Below are 23353 nucleotides of genomic sequence, written 5' to 3' on the forward strand. Positions count from 1 at the left end.
TTGGTTTGCATTTCTACTCATCCTGGGGGCTTACCTTGCTATCTTACTGCGTACCTGGGGGTGGGGGTAGGGGTAGAGGGTGTGTGGGTGTTGTCCACTTGGAGATGAGAAGGGCTTGGGAAATGTAATTAAAAAAAAATCTTCTTAAAAGTTGCGAAGGAGAGCTTGCAGCTGGGTGGAAGCTCGGAAGGAGAGGCGCCGGGCAGCACTAGTGCGGAGCGGGTCGTCCCCTCTCCACCCACCAACCAGGGCAGGGCCCAGCGGAGAGCTCCCCTGAGGTGGTCCAGGCACAGCTCGGAAGGGATCTGCCCTTCCTCGGGCCTGTGGCTTTCCGCGAGCGGGCAGCTGGGGAGAGGGATTCTCGAGTTCAAAGAGCCACCTGTTCCCCGCGGAGGAATTGGGGGCGGGCGAGAAGAGCGGTGGTGGGTGCGGCGGGGCGGGGGGGAGTCCCCCCGGAAGGAGAGCAGGTGGCAGATTGCCTTCAGGAAAAGAATGCCCAGGGGACCCGAAAGCCAGTATTTTGGAGCCCAGACCCCTTGACCCTGGGAAGACCAACTGGCCGGAAGTCATGGGCACTTCTCAGTGATTAAACATTTTGCACGCTTTCACATGGGTTTAGCACTTTTATTATGTGGTTGAAAAGTACTCATACTGGGACAAAAAAATCTATAAATAAAAATTCGTTAATGAATGTGTGAAATCATAGCCGAACCTATAAATTAATACAAGTTAAAAACTCAGGTGCGTGAGGCGTGTCACGTGGTATGGAAAATGCTTGTCTTCAGGGGCCCCGGCAGCGCCCCAGATACCTGGGGACGTGGCCTACAGGGAACCCAGTAGAAGAGCGTTTAAAACATCAGCCCCCTCCCCGCAGTAATCTTAGTGATGAGGGGTCGCCGAGTTTCCAATTCTGTATCTTCAGCCCAGATTGGACCCTGACTTTTAGCGCTCATATCCAGATGCTTTGGGCTACATGGATATCTGGCAGGCAAAACTCATTTCCAGATTGAATTTTTCTCCATCTGAGTTAGAAACCTAGAAGTTACCCTGGATTCCTCCCTCTCTTTCAGTGATGCCATGACCTGTTTCGCCCGTGGCCATATTTGGCCAACTTTGCTTCCTAAAGCTCCTCTGTAACCCCCTACTCCACCCATCTCTGTCTCTTGACGCTCCTGGCCTGGCTCAGGCCAGCAGTGGTCCTTGTCAGGTTCAATAGAAACCACTTCCACAAAAACCTTTCAAAACTGCCTATTTGCCATACCACCCTGGTGCTTAACAATTCACCAGGTGAGGAAGGTCAATATGAGTAGTCATAAGAGAAATGCAATCACCCTGAGACACCACTACACACCATTCAGAGTAGCTAAAATAAAAAAATAGTGACAACATCAAATGCTGGTGATGATGTGGGCAAATTGTATCATTCATCCGTTGCTGGTAAGAATTTAAAATGGTCCAACTCTGGAAACCCTTATGGCAGAAAGCAAAGAAGAACTAAAGAGCCTCTTGATGAAAGTGAAAGAGCAGAGTGAAAAAGTTGGCTTAAACCTCAACATTCAGAAAACTAAGATCATGGCATCCGGTCCCATCACTTCATAGCAAATAGATGGGGAAAAAGTAGAAACAGTGACAGACTTTATTTTGGGGGGCTCCAAAATATTGCAGATGGTGACTGCAGCCATGAAATTAAATGATGCTTGCTCCTTGGAAGAAAAGTTATGACCAACCTAGACAGCATATTCAAAGCAGAGACATTACTTTACCAACAAAGGTCCATCTAGTCAAAGCTATGGTTTTTCTGGTAGTCATAAATGGATGTGAGAGTTGGACTATAAAGAAAGCTGAGCACCGAAGAATTGATACTTCTGAACTATGGTGTTGGAGAAGACTCTTGAGAGTCCCTTGGACTGCAAGGAGATCCAACCAGTCCATCCCAAAGGAAATCAGTCCTGAATATTCATTGGAAGGACTGATGCTGAAGCTGAAACTCCAATATTTTGGCCACCTGATGTGAAGAGGTGACTCATCTGAAAAGACTCTGATGCTCGGAAAGATTGAGGACAGGAGGAGAAGGGGATGACAGAGGATGAGATGGTTGGATGGCATCACTGACTCAATGGACATGAGTTTGAGTAAACTTTGGGAGTTGGTGATGGACAGGGAGGCCTGATGTGCTGCAGACCATGGAGTTGCAAAGAGTCAGACACGACTGAGTGACTGAACTGAACTCTGGAAAACACACTTTGGAAAATTGCTTGACAGTGTCTTAAAAAAGCCTAGCATGCAATTACCATGGAACCAGTAAGTACACTCCTGAGCAATTATGTTCATGCAAAAACCTATACATGAAGGTTCACAGCAGTTTTATTGTAATACCTCAAAACTGTCCTTCCATACTCCAGATATCATTCAATAGGGGAATGGTTAAGCAAACTCTGATACATCTATACCATGAAATAATATCCAGCAGCAACAAGGACCAAACTATTGAGAGATGTAACAAATTAGATGAATCTCCAGGAAATGATACTGAGGGTAAAAGGTCAAACCAAGAAGGAATGGATGATAGGAATGTACAATTCCATTTATATAACATTCTTCAAGTGATAACATTTTGTTTCATTTTTTATCATTGTCCTTGGAGGACAGGGGTTTGGGATGGGGTGGGGAGAGCAGGAGGGAGGTGGGTGTGATTATAAAAAGGCACCATGAAGGACACTTTTGGTTGAACTGTTGAGTAGTTAGTTTGACCGCAGTGGTGGATACCCAAACCTGCAGAGGGGACAAAATTGTTTATCTTTAACACATGCATACATGCACACTGCTGCTGCTGCTAAGTCGCTTCAGTTGTGTCCGACTCTGCGACCCCATAGACGGCAGCCCACCAGGCTCCCCCGTCCCTGGGATTCTCCAGGCAAGAACACTGGAGTGGGTTGCCATTTCCTTCTCCAATGCATGAAAGTGAAAAGTGAAAGTGAAGTTGCTCAGTCGTGTCCGACTCTTAGCGACCCCATGGACTGCAGCCTACCAGGCTCCTCCATCCATGGGCTTTTCCAGGCAAGAGTACTGGAGTGGGGTGCCATTGCCTTCTCCATACATGCACACAAGTATGAGTAAAACTGAGAAATCTGAATAAGATGGGTGTAGATTGTATTAGTGGTAGCATCCTAGTTGTACTGAAAAATATTACCATGGGAGAAATTGGGTGAAGTGTAAGAGACTTTTCTGTATTATTTCTTACAACTGCTTGTGAGTCTGCAATGATCTCAATATTTTCTGTTAAACATTTTAATTTCTTTCTGTTAAAAATTTTGTGGTAAACTATACATAACAATTTACCATCTTACCATTTATGAATGTTCAGTTCTGAGGCATTAATGCCACAGAATTAATGCCACGGAAGTAACTAATGGTTGTGATTAATGGTACAACCATCAACCTGTTCTTTGCCAGAGCTTTTTCATCTTCAGCAACGCAAACTCTGTACCTATTACTTACTAACTCCCCATTCTCTCTTCCCTTCATACTTCTTTTTTTCATCTGGAAAAAAAAAAAGAAAAACCAAACAACCTTCCTTGAAACGGAGCAGGACCCTCTGGGCCTTGCCCCCCACCGAGTCCTCTGCCGGGTCTTTGTGGAAAACTTTAGTCAAAGAATAAGTTTAATCAGAGAAGTGAGAAATGCGGAAACAAAGGAAAACAGTCAAAGGAGACTAAATAATAATAATGAAGCCATTTAGCTTAGTCAAGGACCTTTAGTTCTTTCTCAAGGGCTATAGATAATACTCTGAGCCATAGCGAGTGAGCTGTCTTATAGATACTGCAACTCAGGTGATAGAAGCTACCTACATGATGACCAGACTGTACCCAGGACATAAGCTGCCACAATTTCCAGAACTGGCCTCAGAGGAATGGACACAAACCACGCTGGAACTGAAGACTAACTGTACCTACAACAATCAAGATGACGCTGGTCAGACCACCGATGACCAATCTGAAGATGACTGTCAGAGCTGACTGTGGTTTCTGCATGTATCTCTCCCCCTCAATCTGTCTATAAAAGCTCTCACCTCCATTTGTCAGGGCAGGGGAGTCAGCCTATGAACAGATGTCTGCCACCCTCCCTCCCCCAGTTGCTGGCATCTGAAATAAAGCTAACTTTCCTTCCCACCAACCTGGGATGTCTATTGGCTTTTGAGCAGCAAGCAGGCAGAACTCACACACACACGCTCCTTTCGATAACATCCTGAGTGTCTCATTGACCACAGGGCAGGCTCTCTCAGTGTCTTGAGCTGTTCTTGTCCTGGTCTTGCTGGTGTTCTGGCCCTCATGGGAATCTTGTCTGGCCTTGTCAGTTCCCTGGGAATTTTGTTGCTGTCGTCTGCTTGTTAGGACACTCAACTTCTCCCTGCCTTGTGGATTCAGTTTCAGGTCCCTTCCAAAACCCTGGAAGGGCAGCTAGCAACGTGTTCACAAGGCCATAAGTTTTTTTTTAAATTGAGGTATAGTTGATTTACAATATTTCAGGTGTGCTTATATATGTAGGGGCTTCCCAGGTGGCACTAGTGGTAAAGAAGCTGCCGGCCAGTGCAGGAGATATAAGAGATGTGGGTTTGACTCCTGGGTTGGGAAGATCCCCTGGAGGAGGGCATGGCCACCCGCTCCAGTATTCTTGTCTGGACAATCCCATGAACAGAGGAGCCTGGTGGGCTACGATCCATAGGGTTGAAAAGAGTCGGATGGTGACTTGGCAGGCACATGCGTATCTATACATATACATATTTTTTCTGATTCTTTTCCATTGCAGATTATTCTAAGATATTGGATGTAGTTCCATGTGCTATACAGTAGGTCCTTGTTAATCTATTTTATATACAGTAGTGTGTATATGTTAACTCCAAACTCCTAATTTACTCCTCCCCTCAAGCCATACGTTTTTGTAAATTTGCAAAAATAAAATATTTTCTCTGCAATCAGGTATGACCTTGGGCATTTTCTTTCCTGGTCCCCCTGCTGCCTCTACCATGCCTAAAGTTGTTGACTGTTTTGGTACATTGGTATGTTCCATGGTTTTTTTTCCCCAGGTTGGCCAAGCATGGATTTTTTCTTTCAAGCATTTAAGTGTCATGAGAAGATCTGCCCATTATGAAACCATGTGAACCTTGTAAAACAGAATGTGTCAAGTACTCTAAAATATATTTCTGAAGATTTGGGAGAAGAGCCTAAACATAATTAAGAAGAAAAAGCTTATTGAAAAAGTTGATAAACCTTGAATATGCATTTTTCTTGGCATTTGGAAAGAGATTTTGGAACATTTCAATAGAAGAAGTGGGAAATTACAGACTCTTAATTTGGATGTAGATGAAAGAGAATCTATTTTTGTCATCTTTAAATTAGTTTGTTTATTTGAGAGCCAACAGATAAACTTAATGGATTATGAAAAAACATTAAAATAAACCAAGAAATAAATACAAATTATTCATACCTTAAAAAATTGTAAGAGAAATTTTTTTGATATTTCAAAGGCAGAAATTCACCAAGAGAAAGATATTCTCTTTCTAATAGAGGGGATGACTAAATCCTTGGATTTTTTTGATAAGCCAGTTAATTAAGAGGAGTGAATCATATGAACATGTTGGGAAAAGGCTTAAGTTTCTTGCTGATTTGCTCCAGAATACTGACATTGACAACACAATTTAAACTTATAATACACACTATAATAAGAAAATCAACACCAAACTGGTTAATGACATTCATCAGTTCAAAGAATTTGAAGAATCTCATAGTCACTGCCTAAGAAAATTTGAAATACCCGAACACTTCACAGCTCATATATAATCCTTGAGAGGTTCTCTTGGTTTTGACAACAATCCTACAATTTCCATGAACAAACCAGAAGTTAGTTGGGAAGTGGAAAGAATTCCTTATAAACTGTTAAGAATAAAAATAAAATTTCTATCAATCATGTCAGGAGAAGAACTGAATGATCTATTTTCCCTGCAGAAAAAATTACATTATTAGAGGAAGAGCAATCAGAGAATGTGCAGGACAAATGTGTAGGGATGAAAGTATTGCTGAGGTGGATTAGGCAGTTAATAAAAATATAGGTTTTTGGATAGTGTAATGTTTGTGATAGTTGATCAATTTTGCAAATTTGCAGTTTGTTGAGTTTTTTTGTTACTCTAAGTAAATATTCATTTTTGCACCTGATTTTGTATTTATAACTTCATATTTTAAAGGAAAGCCCTCAGATTGCATTAGCCCCACAAAATCTGGCTCTATCTCTACCCCAGGTCTCATCTCACCTCTCTTAGTTGCATGACTCCCTGGGATATTCTAAGAGCCCATTTAATATCATCCCTCCCAACATGTTAAAAAAACAAAACCCCAAAAAACTTTGCTTATACTTTCATCTTCCTGACCACGAAGGACAATCATGTAATGGACAAGAGCAGATACTGAGTTGGCAAAAAAATTTGTTTATGTTTTTCCAAGCTATCTTCTGGAAGAATCCAAATGAACTTTTTGGCCCATCCAATATTTGGGAGCAAGGCTACCTGGGTCTGAATTCCGTCACTCTGGCCTGGCTGCTTTGTGACCTCAGGCAAACTGCTTATGCTCCCAATGCCTCCATGTTTTCTTCTATAAAACAGGGATGATAATAGTATACACCGTAAAGTATCATTGTGAGGATTAAATGACTTCAATACAAGAAGTGCTTTAAAAAAGCCTGGCATGTGTTCCCAGGACCTAGCAAGGGATCTGGCAGAAAGTCTGGCATGTGGTAGGTACTCAGTAAAGGTTGGGTTAACATGAGTGAGTGGCTTGCTTGTGGAGAAGGGCCGAGGCATATGGCTTAACAGGATACAGCCTTCAGTGTATCGATCTTTTTGGTCTTGAATTTGTTTCCCCATAAAACAGTGGTCTCACAGTGAAGTCCTTCATAGTCCTAAAATCCTATGAGTTAGTGGAGATACAATAATAAGTAATTGTATTATTCATTAGAGTGAACATTCACGGAAGCTCAATAACTTTAGTTCTCTTGACGATTTCTGGATACTTGCTCTTGACTCTGATTCTTCAAATATTTTCTGTAAGCAAGCAGGATAAAAATAGTAACAGCATCCCAACTCTAGACTTTGTGATTACAAGTTCATACTCATCTTATTACTAATAGTTGTCAGTCTTGAACATCCTTATTTTTCTTCTCTTTAGTAGTATCCATAGTAACTTGTATTTTTATACATCTCTAGATTTAGGAGGTATGTGCTTGTGATGGTGAATTTCATGTGTCAATTTGGCTAGGTTATGGTGCCCATTTGGTCAAACATTTGTCTAGATGTTGCTGTGAAGGCCTCTCCAGACACGATTAACATTTACCATCAGTTGACTCTAAATAAAGCATTTTATTTTCCATAACATGGGTGGGCCTCATCCAATCAGTTGCAGCCTAAGAGCAAAGACTGAGGTTTACGAAGAGGAGGGAGTTCTGTTTCAACATCGGAACATTGAAACCTTGCCTGAGTTCCAGCCTGCTGGCTTGCCCAGCAAATACGTTGCCAGGCCTACAATCATGGGAGCTGAGAGAAGGAGAGAGATTTAAGATCTCTCTATCATATGTCTACACGTATATCTGAAACATATATTCTGTTTCTCTGGAGAACCTAGACTCACACAGCACTCCAATAGGTCAACTCAAGATGTATACAAAGTATGCATGCATTCATTCATTTCTTCGTCTAGTCAGTAAGAAGTTATTGAGATAAACATGTATGTGGCACCATAAAGGGGATTGAACATGATCTGTAAAATGTCACAGGAAGTCCGATGGACTCACACTGCGGCTTCCTGAAAATATCCAGTAGCATCTTATTAAACAACAAAATAGTAATCATTAAGGGCTTCTCTGGTGGCTCAGTTGATAATGAATCTGCCTGCCAATGCAGGAGTCTTGGGTTTGATCCCTGGTTCAGGATGATCCTCTGGAGAAGGGAATGGCAACCCACTCCAGTATTCTTGCCTGGCAAATCCCATGGACAGAGGACCTGGAGGGCTACAGTCCATGGGGTCACAAAGAATCGGATACAACTTAGTGAGTAAACCACCACCACCACCAGTAATTATTATAGGAGCTCAGAGGCACAGTGTTAGTTTGGTTTGACAAAGGGCGTTTTTTCTGGGACCTCTTGAGTCTAAACTTTAATGATTGGAAGATGAGATAGTTAGCAGAATGTTCTCCGAAACGAGATCCTTCTTTTTCTCCTAGATTCTTGATGGTACTCATCTTCAAATCTTGATATTTTTAACATTAATTTTTTTTTTTTTTCTGTGCTGTGTCTTTGTTGCTGTGCTTAGGCTTTCTCTAGTTGCAGTGAGCAGGGAATAACCTTCATTGTGGCGCACGGGCTTCTCACTGCAGTGTCTTCTCTTGCTGTAGAGCATGGGGCTCTGGAGCTTGGGCTCAGCAGTTGTAGCCCTCGGGCTTACTTGCTCCAGCACATGTGAGATCCCATGTACCCTGCATTGGCAGGCGGATTCTCATCCATTGTACCACCAGGAAATTCCTAACATTTTTAATCTGTGAAATGTTTTGATGCGGCCAAAAGACTTTGGGACTGTTTTGGAGCTGGAAGGTGGGAAGGGGGAATGAGAAGGCAGAGTGAGAGGGACAGGGCATCACGACCAGGACAGAGGGATCTGGTTACCAGTCTTGGCTCTGGCATCAACTGGGTGACCATGGGTACACCGCAGAGCTTCCCTAACTCTCATGTTCTTATTTGTAAAGTGGGGGAGAATCTGTCCTTGAAGGGCGATTAGAGGACTCGCTAAGATCACACGCATCGGATGCCAAGAACAGGATCTTTTTTCTTCCCAGCCAGTACGCTATCACTAGGTCGTCCCTCCCACCTTGCCTCCCGTGCGCCTGCGCCTGGGCCAACAGGCTCTCGAATCCCGTGGTGGGAGTGTAGCAGAAGGCAGCGAGCCTTTCCCTGTCCATTCATCTTCTTTGCAACTTTGCATTAAAGACAGAGAGAAGCTGACCTACCGGTTTAAAACTCGAACACGAGCCATGTGCACTGTTTCCAAACTGTGGACGACACCTTTCTGGGAACCAAGCAGCAGACTTCTGACAGATGCTGCGTCTCACAGTTTGAGGGTCTGCTCTACGGCAGCGCCCATGGGGTGCAGCCCTGTTCTCTCCTGTTACAGTAAGTCCCTCCATACGAGCCTTCCAACTGAGAACTTGGAAGCATGCGAGTGTGTATTCGCACGTCCAATCACGGAAGTTAGTTCTGTTTGAGGAGACACCGTCGGTTTTGGAGGTGCAGGACCTGAACGTGGAACGGTGCGTGAAGTTTGGAGCAGCTATTCAGAACGCAATCCAGTGCCACCGTGTCATCCATGACAAGAATAAAAGAGCTGCTACCCAGATATCACTGGATTGGTTCTTCAAGAGGGTGCTGCTGCTGCTGCTAAGTCGCTTCAGTCGTGTCCGACTCTGTGCGACCCCAGAGACGGCAGCCTGCCAGGCTCCCCCGTCCCTGGGATTCTCCAGGCAAGAACACTGGAGTGGGTTGCCATTTCCTTCTCCAATGCATGACAGTGAAAAGTGAAAGTGAAGTCACTCAGTCGTGTCCGACTCTTAGCGACCCCATGGACTACAGCCTACCAGGCTCCTCTTCCCATGGGATTTTCCAGGCAAGAATACTGGTAGATAGACTTAAATCCAGCAAGGAAGCAGAACCCTTGCCATCAATGTCAGGCGTGAGTGAACTCTTAGCTTGCCCTCTGTCTCCTATTGCTGACGACCCTTCAGGTCTACCGTCTCCCACCTCCTCTCCCTCCTCCATCAGGAACTCTTCTGGCCTGTTCACTCCGTGCCAGCCCCTGTGTGCCAGCTGTTGTGATGTACTGTTCAAGGTACTGCACTGTAAGATCAAAAATGCTTTCTTATTTTTTTTTTTTTTTTGCCAGTGGTCTGTCTGTTTTATTGACAGCTGGATGCTCAAGCGTTGACTGTGTACTTCCTGAGGGGGTACAGCCGCTCCTTCTGCTGCTGCTTCTTGGTCTTCAGGTTCTCTTCATGCTTGTTGAGTCGGCGGCGCATGACACGTGTTTTCTTGGGCCGCAGATCCAGGGGCTTGTACTTCTTGCCCTTACAGAATTTCCTGAGGTTCTCTTTCTGAGTCTGGTTAATGACGGTCAGTACACGGGCGATGGATTTACGAACCACTCGGATCTTGGAGAGTTTGGAAGCCGCGCCGCCTGTCACTTTAGCCACGCGCAGCTGGGACAGCTCCACCTTCAGGTCCTCCAGCTGTTTCAGCAGCTCCTCCTTCTTCTTGCCGCGAAGGTCTCGAGCCTTAATCTTGGCCATGGCTGTATAGTCTGCCTCCGCTGCCTTCTCGGAGGGAAAGAGGAAGAGGCCCTTAATTTTTTTTGTGTTTGTCTTTTATATGTTGTGTTTGTGTGAAAAGTATTATAAACCTATTACAGTACAGTACTATATAGCCAACTGTGCTAGCTGGGTACCTAGGTTAACTGTATTGGACTTAATAACAAATTGGACTTAGGCATGCACTCTCGGAATACAACTTGCTCATACATAGGGGACTTACTGTCCTCTTATCCTGTGGTGTTGGATGGCATCTTGAGTGACCCAGGAGAGCTGCAACCTGCTTAGAGGAGTCAGAGAAGCTTAGTCTGTGAGCCTAATAGCATGGTGTTTGGATGAGAGAGATGAGCTTGAATCCTGGTTCCTGGTCTCCCTATTCTAAAGAGGACAGTCAGATGTCCCCTGTTCAGGCTCTTGGAGCTGACATTTATAATATGGAAGCTATTTTTACTTTCACTGGGGTGGGATTACTACAGAACCCATCTGACTACAGAGGAACTGCAAAGAGGACTCTAGACCGGGTCAACTCAATTTGTTTGGGATCTAGTTCCTTGTTTCCCAGACCTGGTCTGGCCTTGGAATCAGCTGAGGGGGAAGGTCTTGTTAAAAATGTAGGTTACCAGGACTCTTAACAGAGCTAATGAAATAAAATGTCTGTTGGGCATATGTGTTTATAAAAAAGGGACTTCTGGGTAGTGCTAGTGGTAAAGAACCGCCTACCAATGCAGGAGATGCTGGAGACATGGGTTTGATCCCTGGGTTGGGAAGATCCCCTGGATTATGGGTACGGCAACCCACTCCAGTATCCTTGCCTGGAGAACCTCAGATATTTGTACACCCCATGTTCATAGCAGCACTATTCAATAGCCAAAAGGCGGAAACAACCATGAGCGTGTTCATGGACAGAGGAAAGGAAGAAACAAAATGTATTCTACACAAACAACGGAATATTATTCAGCCTTAAAAAGGAAGGGCATTTTGACACTTGCTACAACCTAGATGGACCTTGATGACATTATGCTAAGTGAAATAAGCCAGTCACGAAAGACAAATACAGTGTAATTCCACTTAAACGAGGTACCTAGAATAATCACATTCTCACAAATGGAAAGAAACAGTGGTTGCCAAGAGCTGGAAAGAGAAGAAATGGGGGATTACTTTTGAATGGGCACAGAGTTTCAGCTTAGGATGATGAAAAAGTTCTGGAAATGGATGGTGATGATGGTTGCACAAAAGCATGAATGTGCTTAAGGCCACTGAAGTGTACACTTTAAAATATTTAAAATGGTGAATTTAATGTCATGAATTTCGCCACACACATACACAAGCAGCACAGGCTTTTCTATCACAATGAGGCTGGGAAGTTAAAATTAAGAATCCTTTGCCATTCCAGGATAAAGAAGTTGTGGTACATAGACATACAATGGAATATTACTCAGCCACTAAAAGGAGCAACTTTGAGTCAGTTGATGTGAGGTGGATGAAACTAGAGCCTGTTGTACAGAGTGATGTAAGTCAGGAGGAGGAAAACAATGATTAAATATTAATGCATAGAGGATAGAATCTAGAAAAATGGTACTGATGAATCTATTTGCAGGGTAGGAATAGAGATGCGGCACACACAGAGAATGGACTTATGGACACAGAGTGGGAAGGAGAGGGTGTGAGGAAGTGAGAGAGCCACGTCGATGTGTACACATTACCACGTGTGGAACAGATAGCTGGTGGGAAGCTTCTGTAATACGCTGGGGGCTCGGCTCAATGCTCTGGGACGACCCAGAGCTGTGCGATGGCAGTAGGGTGGGCGGGAGGCTCAACAGGGAGGGGATATGTGTATACTTACGACTGATTCTGTTGGCAGAAACCAACACACCATTGCAAAGCAACTATTTTCCAATTAAAAATAAATGAAAAAAAAAATAAGGTGAATAGGAAGAAATTACAAAAAAAAGAATCCTTTGCTGTTCCACATGGCTTCCTTTCTGCTCTTTTACCCAGTGTATCCGGCACGCTGCCTCCGGGCATTGCCACCCCAAGGCACCCCTTTAGATAAGGATGCAGCTGAGCGGGGTGCCTGGGCTGGGAGGCAGAAAGGTTCAGCTGGAGGAGCTGTGGAGGGATTTCCTGTCAAGCCACAATCACGCCACTGCTGCCGTCCCATCCTCTACACCCTCTGTTCGCTTTGCAGTGTGAGGACAGGCGGGCTCGGGGGAGGTGAGCACCAGACCTGCCTAGGTCCTAGGGACCACTCTTGGCTCAGCCTTCTCCCCATCACTAAGCTCCCGCGTTTGACATCAAGCAGCCAGGATGACTGACCCAGGGCATCTCACCCTCACTTCCTTGGAGGGTTAGGGGAAGTGAGAGCCTACAGCCTTCCTCCTGGGAGACAAAATCTGGTGGCCGTGGGAGTTGAAGGGTCAAGAAGGAAGAGAAGGGCAGGTTCCCAGGGACCTGCTGTTCCCCCAGCAGCCATCTGCTGCTGCCTGGGGTCAGAGCCACATTTTCCTACACGCTTCTCGCTTCTCGCAACTCAAATGTTGCCCTTGAATCAAGATTGTGGTTAAATAGCGCTAAATAATTAATCGCACTCTTGAACTGGTGTTCTCGGCCTGCTTATGCTTTTCTGGTTGCTTCTGCTGGTCTCTCTTTTTAATTCAGAAGTGGTATTAATAATTTATGAGCACGTCCGTGGTCACATATACCCAGGACCCGCCGTCACTCTGCGAGTCAGAATCAATACTGGGGAAGTTACAGCCTCCAACCTCAGGCTGTCTCTTTCCTGCTCTTTTTGGAACAGAAATGAGGGTCAAGTCTATGTATAGAGAGCTGGCCTGGATCAGGCTCAAGAGCTTTTTATTCTGTTCAACGACGTTGACAGGCGCTGGGTCCTGACAGACTTTAAATAGATGTACGTTCTGTGACAAAGAGCACCCAGGGAGAGAAATTAGAAAATGGAAAATGGAGCACTGCTTTTTATTCAGCCAGGACTTCAAAAAAGGGGGAGAAGGGGTATCTGATAAGCTGATTCCAGGAGGCAGAGTTGCAGGAGGAGAAGGCTCTGGAAGGTTTGGGATCCTTATTAAGGAAGTAAGCGGCCCCCACCAAAATGGGAAACAGAAGCAGGACTGGGACCTGGTGTAGGAGATCTCTGCGGTGCATTTCAGGCTGGCGGATAAAGGATGTCCTAAAGGAACCAAGAGGGAAATTGAGCACAAAGAATGTCCCTGGGCTTGCCTGTGGCTCAGTGGTAAAGAATCCGTCTGCCAATGTGGTAGATGCAGGAGATGTGTGTTCAATTCCTGGGTCAGTAAGATCCGCTGGAGAAGGAAATGGCATCCCACTCCAGTATTCTTGCCTGGAAAATTCCATGAGCAGAGGAGCCTGGTACACTACAGTCCGTGGTGTTCCAAAGAGTCAGACACAACTTCGCTACTAAACAACAGCAACAGACTGTCCTCGATTACAAAATGTCTGCAGAGGACAAACGAGAACACTCTAAATATAGGACTGCTCTAGAAGGGGATCAGGGATGAGGGCGGGGTAGGTGGGAGATTCATTTTTACTGAATATGTTCCAGAATCTTAAAAATTTTTGCCATTTGTAAGTATTCTTCTTTGGAGGAATCAGGAAACGAATCCATGAGGACATCAACTGGAGGCAGGTTCAAAGAGGCTTATTTGTGGTGAACAAAAAGAAATCAGAAACACATAGACTGAGAGGGCTTTTTTCCTGGTTTGTAAATATTTTTATTAGGTCCTGTAAGTACTCTTGCCTGGAAAATCCCATGGACAGAGGAGCCTGGTAGGCTGCTGTCTATGGGGTCGCATAGAGTCAGACGTGACTGAGCGACTTCACTTTCACTTTTCATGCATTGGAGAAGGAAATGGCAACCCGCTCCAGTGTTCTTGCCTGGAGAATCCCAGGGACGGGGGAGCCTGGTGGGTTGCCGTCTCCGGGGTCGCACAGAGTCGGACACGACTGAAGCGCCTTGGCAGCAGCAGCAGGAGCAAAGACATAAAACGCAGTTAAATGAGGTTGCACTATGCAAAATGACTTTATTGGTATTCAATAGGTCAGATATGGTATAATATTGGCAATTTTACACAGGTTAATCCAGAACTTTTCAACCTTGGCACTACTGACGTTTTGATAATTGTATGGTGGTGGTCGGGGGGATGTTTTGTGGGTTATAGGTTGTTTAGCAGCATCATTTGTCTCTATTCACCAGATGCCAACAGCACCTCCTCAAGTTGTGACAATCTTTGATTTTCATGTCTCCAGCAGGAGTAGCAACATAATTTTGGGGTTCAGTGCAAAATAAAAATGCCCCTCATATAAAAATTATTAAGAATTTCAAGAGAGTGACAGCAGAAAATTAAATGAAGCATGGGGCCTGGGGCCCTTCTAAGAGTGGTACCCCATTCCACTATACAATTTACAGACCCACAAAGCTGATCTTGGTCTCCAGAAGCTGCCCAATGTGGGAACCAACCACTGGTTTAATCTAGTACAATTGGATCAGCGTATACACATGTTCAGAGTTACAGAGAGAGAGTCCATCATTTTTTGGTTTGTTTGTTTGTTTTTTAAAATAAGGTTGCAGGAGATCTTAAGAAATGCTATAGCTGGACTCCAGGTACCAGGAGGTTTGGATGGCAGCCAAATCTGGCCCGCCACCTGATTTGTAAATAAAGTTTTATTGGCACACAACCATGCTCCTTTGTTTACACATTGTCTGTGGCTGCTTTCCCCTATGGCCGCAGCATTGAGATATTCCAACAGAGGCTGTGAGGCCAGCGAAGCCTGAAATATTTATTACTGGCTTTTTACAGGAAAAGTTTGCTGATCCTGTTCTTGATGATTGAGTTTGCAATCAGTGCTGGTGGTGATGGTTGAGGAACAGATGGAATTAGCTAGAAGTCCTTGGGTACGTGGTCCTCTAGACCTTGTTATCCACACAAGCTAGAACATTGAGTGTTCTTGTGGGGAGGCGATGGAAAACCACCCTGGACTTTTTTAAGCAGAGGTGAAATTTATAGGAAGGATATTGGGGGTATTCAGAATCAGTGGGTGGCTTAATTAATGCATGTGTGGACTGCATAAGATGGAATGCCTTGGATTCTTTTCATTCACCTTCCAGGCTCGTTTGGTAACCTGAGTGCATGTAAGAGAAAAATGAACAAGATAGAAGCTCTTTGAGCATTAACAGTTGCAGGATGAGCAAAGATAGCGTCTATGTGAGTTTTTATTGTATCCAAACAGGTTTATTTTATTCCTAATATTCTTTTACATGGCAGTTACTTTTATTTTTCTTTCATTTTTAAAAAAATATCACATTGCTCAGGAGACATGTTTGGCAAAAGCAGTTGAAAGGAAAGACGTCTGATGGAAACTCAAGTGGTTTTGCATGAGCAATAATAATTATTATGATGATAGGTTTCCTGCCTAAGCCTTCTCGGTGGGTAGTATTTGCAAATTAAACACACCATGAAATATTCAGCTCCTTGCCACACATCTTGGGTGATTTGCATAATCCCCCTGCACGGGCTCTGGGGTGAGCTACTCCCTAATTAATTATTAAATTCCCATCTGTACAGTGTGAACAGGATAATGAAATTCCAGGAGGCCCTGAGAAAGGCCGAGCACTGCCTCCTGGAAGAAGGGTCTTGGCTTTCCTGGGCTTGGGTCCTTCTTCTGGCCACGGGTCCCTTCCTGGGCACCTCCCCCAAGGACTAATTGTAGATCTGGCCTCTGACCGAAGCAGTTCCAACCTTCTTATAACCCAGGATTCCATGGTTCTGGTCTCAGCCCCTTACCACCCACGGCTCGGCCACCGAGGACTCGCCATGTGACTTTATAAGGACAATTTCAAAACAATCTTCTTAGACTCGCTTTATGGACAGCCCCTAAGGCTCATTGCTATTCCCCTATTACTTCATTTCTGGGTGCGTTTTTCCATGTGGCAAAAGATGAGTTTTCCTCTAATTGTTCAGCAAAGAGTTTGAAAGCCATGACGCCCTTTCTATTGCTCTGTGTAAAGCAACCTAGAATACTTGTAGAGGGGTGGGTGGGCATCCTGGGTGCAGAGGCAGGGGCGGGTGGGCATTCTGGGTGCAGAGGCGGGGGCGGGTGGGCATCCTGGGTGCAGAGGCGGGGGTGGGTGGGCATCCTGGGTGCAGAGGCGGGGGTGGGTGGGCCTCTTGGGTGCAGAGGCGGGGTGGGTGGGCATCCTGGGTGCAGAGGCGGGGGTGGGCGGGCATCCTGGGTGCAGAGGCGAGGGTGGGTGGGCATCTTGGGTGCAGAGGCGGGGGTGGGCGGGCATCCTGGGTGCAGAGGCGCAGTTACTGTGGCAGATGACGCTGAGGCTAGGGGCCACGGGAGCAGAGGATTCAGGTGTAATTCGGGGCCCCCCAAAGTGGGCTCACTCACCTGGAAACAGATTTCTGAGACAATCCCTGGTGATCACCTCAGTTTGGTCTTGTTTAGGAGCTATGTCTCTGGTTTTTTGTATTTAAAAGCTGGTGCTCACTAGTCAAATTCTGTTTTTGGATACCCCAGAGAGAATTGTCCATAAAATGGCTGATATTTGAGATCTTCTGGGGTCCAGTGCATCTCAGACTTTCCTGTGTACGCACATTACCTGGAGAGTCTGTTGACATGCAGACTCTGATTTCACGAGTCTTGGGGTGGGGCCTGAGATTTCACATTCCTGGGAAACTCCCAGATGGTGTTGAGGCTGCTGGTCCATGGACCACACATGAAGTGGTGAAAGGCTGGGAGACAAGCTCATGCTTGTAAATAGGGAGGAAATCAGACTCACAGATGAAGGGGAAGAGCCAACATGCCAATCTCACGTATGCTTTTATTTTTAGCTTTTTAATTAAAAACACGTTTAGCAGGGATTATAGCAAAGCCAGCATCAGACTTCTTTCTTATGCTTATTATAATCAGTTTTTCATTTCCACTAAGCTTGTGTTAAAATTTAGAAGTGGATCTAGAATTGCCCTGGGGTCTGTGCCTAGTATCATCCTGAGGTAATTGGGAATCTGCTTTTTTTTTGTTTTTTTAACAGCCGGGTGTGACTTCTAGGAAGTTTTGTTATCTCTCTGAGCTTCTTCCTCCATCTGTAAAATGGGGAAAATAATAGCACCCTCATGAAATTTGTACAGCTGGCATCATTGGGCGTAGGTTCTGGAATTGCTTAGCTGTTGCTCAGTCGCTAAGTCGTGTCCGACTCTTTGCAACCCCATGGACTGCAGCGCACCAGGCTTCCCTGTCCTTCACTGTCTCCCTGGGAGTTACTTTGACTTGGGTTCACATCCAAACTTTGCTGCATAAGGGTTTTTTTTCCTTCTCTGGCCTTGTTCTCCTCATCTGTAGTGTAGGACCAAGTTAGGACCAGTCTTAGAGGATTGTTGAGAGGGTTTCATTAAGAATAGGACCTGGCACATGGCAAGCACTTAGTAATGTAGATACACTGGAAGTCTATCAGCTTACGGAAAGCCTGGCTGTCAGCTGGTCTAAGGCAGAAATGCCTGCCCAGGGGCGGAGAAGAGAGAGTGGGCTGAAGGTTTCCGATGCCCTTTGTTCTTTGATTTCACACTTGTGAAATGCTCCCTGTTGTGCAAACACTGTGTGAGGCTTGGTGGGATCTTTGAGGAAGAATCTTAAAGGGATCCTATAGGAAAATAGTCAAAAGGCTGATGGGGGCAAAAGAAATGCCAAATCTGACGCAAATGAAAAAGGTAGTCTGCTTCTGGGGGGGTAGCTGATACCACTGATTGAGCAAAATCACGAGGTTATCCTACTGTGAGTGGAGAAGAAAGTGAAGTGAAAGTCGCTCAGTCGTGTCTGACTCTTTGCGACCCGATGGCCTATGCGGTTCATGGAATTCTCCAGGCCAGAATACTGGAGTGGGTAGCCTTTCTCCTCTCCAGGGAATCTTCTCAACCCAGGGATTGAACTCAGGTCTCTTGCATTGCAGGTGGATTCTTTATCAGCTGAGCCATAGGGAAGCCCAAGAATACTGGAGGGGGTAGCCTATCCCTTCTCCAGGGGATCTTCCTAACCCAGGAATTGAATTGGGGTCTCTTACATTGCAGGCTGTTTCTTTACCGACTGAGCTATCAGGGAAAGGAACCATGGAAAAGCAGGAATTAGGTTGAAGAAGGCAGCCTTGTTGTTGGGGGCATCATTTATATTTTTAAAAAATATTTTATTTATTTATTGGTTGCCCTGAATGTTAGTTATGACACATGGGATCTCTGATCTCCACTGTGGCACATGGGATCTTTTTTTAGCTGTGGCCTGTGGGATCTAGTACCCTGACCAGGGATTGAACCCTGTCTGCTTCCTTTGGGAGCACAGAGTCTTAGCCTCTGGATCACCAGGGAAGTCCCCATTTCTGGGTTTGAATCCTCAGAAACTCCAGTCCTCTGAGAGAGGTAGCAACCAGAGTGATGCAGGCAGCATGCCAGGAAATCGGATGTTTCACCCAGGCTCCACCTGGCAAGATGGTGCTGTGTGGAGTGAGCAGGTGCCCTGGAGCTGAGTTAGATAGATTTACATTGGTTGATCCCAGGTCTAGGCAGTAAGACTGCACCAGAGCTTACAATCTGCTGTGTTCAGCTTGCAGATGTATTTGTTTGGTCCTCAGCGTTTGTTTTGTAAAAACATTTGGATTAGTTGTCAACAAAAAACTATTGGAGATTTTACATCAAAGTCCAGATTTTCCAACTACCAATGAGTGCATGCTTCTGGGCCTGTGTTCTATGTGGTAGCAACCTGTCTGCTCTGAATTAACCCTGGGACCTTTAGGTGGGCACATCCACTTAGGTAGGTCACCATCCCCACCTGGCTTGCTTCAGCCATTCACGGTCCCTGCCTGGCCTTGGTAGGCATGTTAGTTTGTGGGATACCCTATTGAGACTATGGATACGACTGAGCGACTGAACTGAACTGAACTGATAAAATGCAGGAGATGTAAGAGATGCGGGTTTCATCCCTGGGTCAGGAAGATCCCCTGGAAAAGGGCGTGGCAACCCACTCCAGTATTCTTGCCTGGAGAATCCAATGGACAGAGGAGCCTGGTGGGCTGCAGTCCATGGGGTGGCTAAGATTTGGACGTGACTGAAGTGACTTAAGCACGCACGCACACATAAAATGGTTTATAATGAGAACCTACTGTATAGCACAGAGAACTCTACTCAGTGCTCTGGGATGACCTAAATGGGAAGGAAATTTTAAAAATGAGTGGATTTATGTATAACTCATTTGCTTTGCTGTACAGTAGAAGCTAACACACCATTATATAAAGCAACTATACTCCAATAAAAATGAATTAAAAAATATGTCCTCGGTAGAATATGCTTAGTTTGACTCAAGTTCAAACTGACACGCTGAGGTTTTCCCCACCAAACCTCCTTAGTTGGTGGTGAAGAAGCTGAGCTTTGGCAAAGGAGGACCTTTATGAGAAGCTTGGGGTGATGGCTGAGTGTGAGTCAAAACAGAGTTAAAAAGAGGATTTTGGCCCTTTCTGTCTGGAATCACCACTATGCATTGATGACTGGAGAAAATAATGTAATTTGATTGTTCCACTGGGTCATTTCTGGGAATATGGAGACATTTTTCCAAAACTGGAAGCCCGCATACGTTGGGAGAGTATCTTAAGGCCGGGTCCTGCGTTCTCCTTGGCGTCCACGCTCCCTGGCCCCCTGCTCCGTCCACGGCAGATGCTTGTGTCCCCGGGAAGCTCGTCTGCATTAGAGGTGACCCAGGTTTTTCCCCCACGGAACTTTGTTAGGGTTGAAGCCGTATTGGTCTGCTCAAGAAATCCCCAGCCTGCTTCCCCTCACTGCGTGGCATTTGGCAGATGTGTTCTGCAGAAGGAATGTGGAGTATTTCCCTTTTCATCATGTCAGATCATCTGGCCTGGGCCTGGCCCTTCCCCAAGAGTCCAGTGGACACAGCTGGAGCCGGGCGGGGCCCAGGCCGGGTGCTGGCTCAAAGGCCGCAGCGGAGCAGGACTGATGAGGCCAGTGCGTCCCACGGGGTGGGGGAAGGTGCCTTGCATGACGCTCGGGTGGAAGGAGGTGGAGCATGTGAGGTCCCTGCCTGCTCCTCGGATCTCAGCTCTAATCCTGAGACCGTGGCCTGTGAACTCTCCCACAGAGCTCACAGCTCAACCCGGAGATCCCCACAAAGAGGAAGTCATTTCTGCAGCGGTGGGTCCAGGTTTGGGGTGGCTTGAGGTTAATACAACTTTTGGAATCTTTGTGGAGAAGATAAAATTACCCATAGAGAATTAAGGTCAATAGAGGGGCTCTGGCAGGGAGGAGGCCTGGTATCTAAGCTACCTGAGTGTCACAGGGAATCTGCCTTTTCAGTTTCTATTAGGCCCACAGGTACAGTTGTTAAGGGTGGAAAGACATGTTGGGTCAGGTTTTGGTTGTTCACCTGTGAACATGCCATTGCTTGGTCACCTGATGCTCAGGGTAGGCCTGACAGGTGGGAGAGGGTGGGCACGAGGCCCAGAGGACCTGGGCGTATTAGGACATCCGTGGTGGATACTCCACACTGGGGAAAGTCAGGGAGACACTCCAAAGTCAGCAGAGAAGGTCAACCCAAATGTCAAGTGCAGAGGAGCCAGACAGAATTCAGAGAGGCCAGACTTTTGTTTGCAAGATTTTGCACAGTAGGTTAGAGGTTGAGAGCTATCATTTCAGAGCTTCACCAATCTGGATTTAAACACAGACCAAAGTGTATCTACTTGCCCTGGCAGCTGGATCCTTTCTTCAGTTGCAGATACTGACTTCTGGAAGACTGACTCCTTTGCAAAGCAGACAGGTGCCAAGCCTGACTCTGTCACTTCCCAGCTCTGAGACTCCCGTTTCTTTGTCTATAAGACTCACATCATACATGTTTTTGAAAAGTTGTGATGATCAAACTTGTTGATACAGGTAAAGGCCTCTACTATAATTTTAAACATAATTCTTTAGAAACCAGAGTAAGTGAACACATCTCTAATAGTAAGTATATGGCACTTCTGGAGGAGGGCCTGGCAGCCCACTCTAGGATTCTTGCCTAGAGAATCCCATGGACAGAGGAGCCTGGCCGGCTACAGTCCATGAGGTTGTAAAGAGTCAGGCGTGACTGAGCGACTGAGCACACACTCACACATGTGGCACTTACATACTTAATCTAATTGACACACACGGAATCAGAAACATCAGAGATGAGGCATCCTTTGTAGGCCCACATGGAACATTTCCATAAACTGACCGCATTCTAGGTCTGAAAGTCTCAAATCTGAAGGTATATGTCGCATTCCTAATGACTGCCCTTGCCTTCATGGAATAAACTCAGCAATGTTGCTGAACTCACTTATTGATCTACCCTGTCAATACCCACAGTTCTTAAAAACTCAATGTCAAGTGAAGCCATGAAGCTGCAGAATATAAATATCATGTGATACCAATTACCTGAAATGGAAAACACACAAGTCTTTTTGTTTTTATGGATACATATTAACACTTAGATTAGTAAAAGCATAGAGACATGGTAGGAAGGATTTACACAACTGTTGTGAGTGTTTGAGAAGTTACTTAAATCAGAAAGATTTTGCTAAAAAATAAAAAGTTCTGAAATAAATGTGGCGAGTCTACATATGTGAAATCTAGTCTGTGTTTACCGAGAGGATCGTCATATCCCTTACTTCATAGTCCTTATTGGAATGAAAAAGAAAAGGCTCAGTATTGGGCTCGTATTGGTATTTAGCAAACAAACAAATTTAGTTTAGTCCAGACTAGTTTAAAAAAAATTCTTTTAAAATTCATTTTAAGTTCTTTTAGGCTGAGCTGGGTGCTCATGGCTGTGCACAGTCTTTCTCTAGTTGAGGCGAGCAGGGCCACACTTTGCTGCGGTGCCGGGGCTTATTATCGAGGCTTCTCTTGTTGCAGAGCACAGGCTCTCGGTGTGAGGGCTCAGCAGCCATGGTGCCGGGGCTTAGTTGTCTCTTGGCAGGTGGGGTCTTCCTGGACCAGGGATCGAACCAGTGTCTCTTGTACTGGCAGGCGGATTCTTAATCACTGGACCACCAGGCTTTAGGGAGCATTCAGTGAGCTAACATGGGTGAAAGTTCCCGGGGCAGGCGCCTAGGATGGGTTTGCACTCTCCTTCCCTGTCTTCCTGTTCCCGTCCAGCCTCTCACCGGGAAGGTGTATCCCACGGCACCCGGCTGGCTTCTGGGGTTGGGGCAGCAGTAAAACCATCGGCTCCCACTTGTCTGTTCCCTCCAAATCTGCTCAGCTCCACAGGAACTGGAAGCATCAGAGAGGCAGCAAGGAGCCTCAGACGCTGGGGAGACAGGGCATCTTAGTCCATGGCCAACCCTCTCATCCCTGCATCTAATAGGGTATCGAAACACTCTCCTGCCCAGTCCTGCCTGGCAGGTCAGGGAGCCATGGGTGCAGGAATAGCTGCCCTGCTCCTCCGTTATCCTGCTGTATTATTCATTAATACCTACCCTGATCTCCCGTTAGGCAATGGGCTTTCTTACCTTTTTAGGATAATTAGCTAACCTATTACACAATAAAACGTGGCTTGGTTTCCATGGTGATTTGCATGCTCTGTCTCTAGAGCTTTCAAAGGAGCCTATCTTAATCTCCATCAGCCCTACCACGGCTAGTCTCTGCCGAATCTCATTACAGGGAAAGTTTCCTTAAGAAAACACTATTTCTTAATGCTCCTTTGGCCGGGGCAAAAATTCCGACATACAGCATGACGATTGTAGTTATCACTCTTGTATTCGTATACTTGAGGTTTGCCGGGAAAGCACCAGATTTGCAGTCTTCCTGAGATAGTCACAGGCACACACACAGTGGTAACTGTGAGAAGTGATGGATGTGGTAACTGTCGTGGTGAGCATTTCACAATACGTGTGTGTATCAAACCGTCACAT

The 23353-nt window shown here is 45.6% G+C and overlaps 1 pseudogene across 1 annotated transcript; it reads right to left on the minus strand.

Moving 5' to 3' along the window:
* Positions 1-9946: 9946 nt before the first annotated feature.
* On the minus strand, positions 9947-10410 carry LOC147349770 (large ribosomal subunit protein uL29 pseudogene; annotated as a pseudogene). The gene has a single exon (XR_015150136.1). The product of XR_015150136.1 is annotated as a large ribosomal subunit protein uL29 pseudogene (transcript).
* Between the last annotated feature and the right edge of the window lie 12943 nt (positions 10411-23353).

Source organism: Bos grunniens, chromosome 21, assembly GCF_055505025.1.
Source record: "Bos grunniens cultivar Pamir isolate PY7600 chromosome 21, Bosgru_T2T1.0, whole genome shotgun sequence".
Lineage (NCBI taxonomy): Eukaryota > Metazoa > Chordata > Mammalia > Artiodactyla > Bovidae > Bos > Bos grunniens.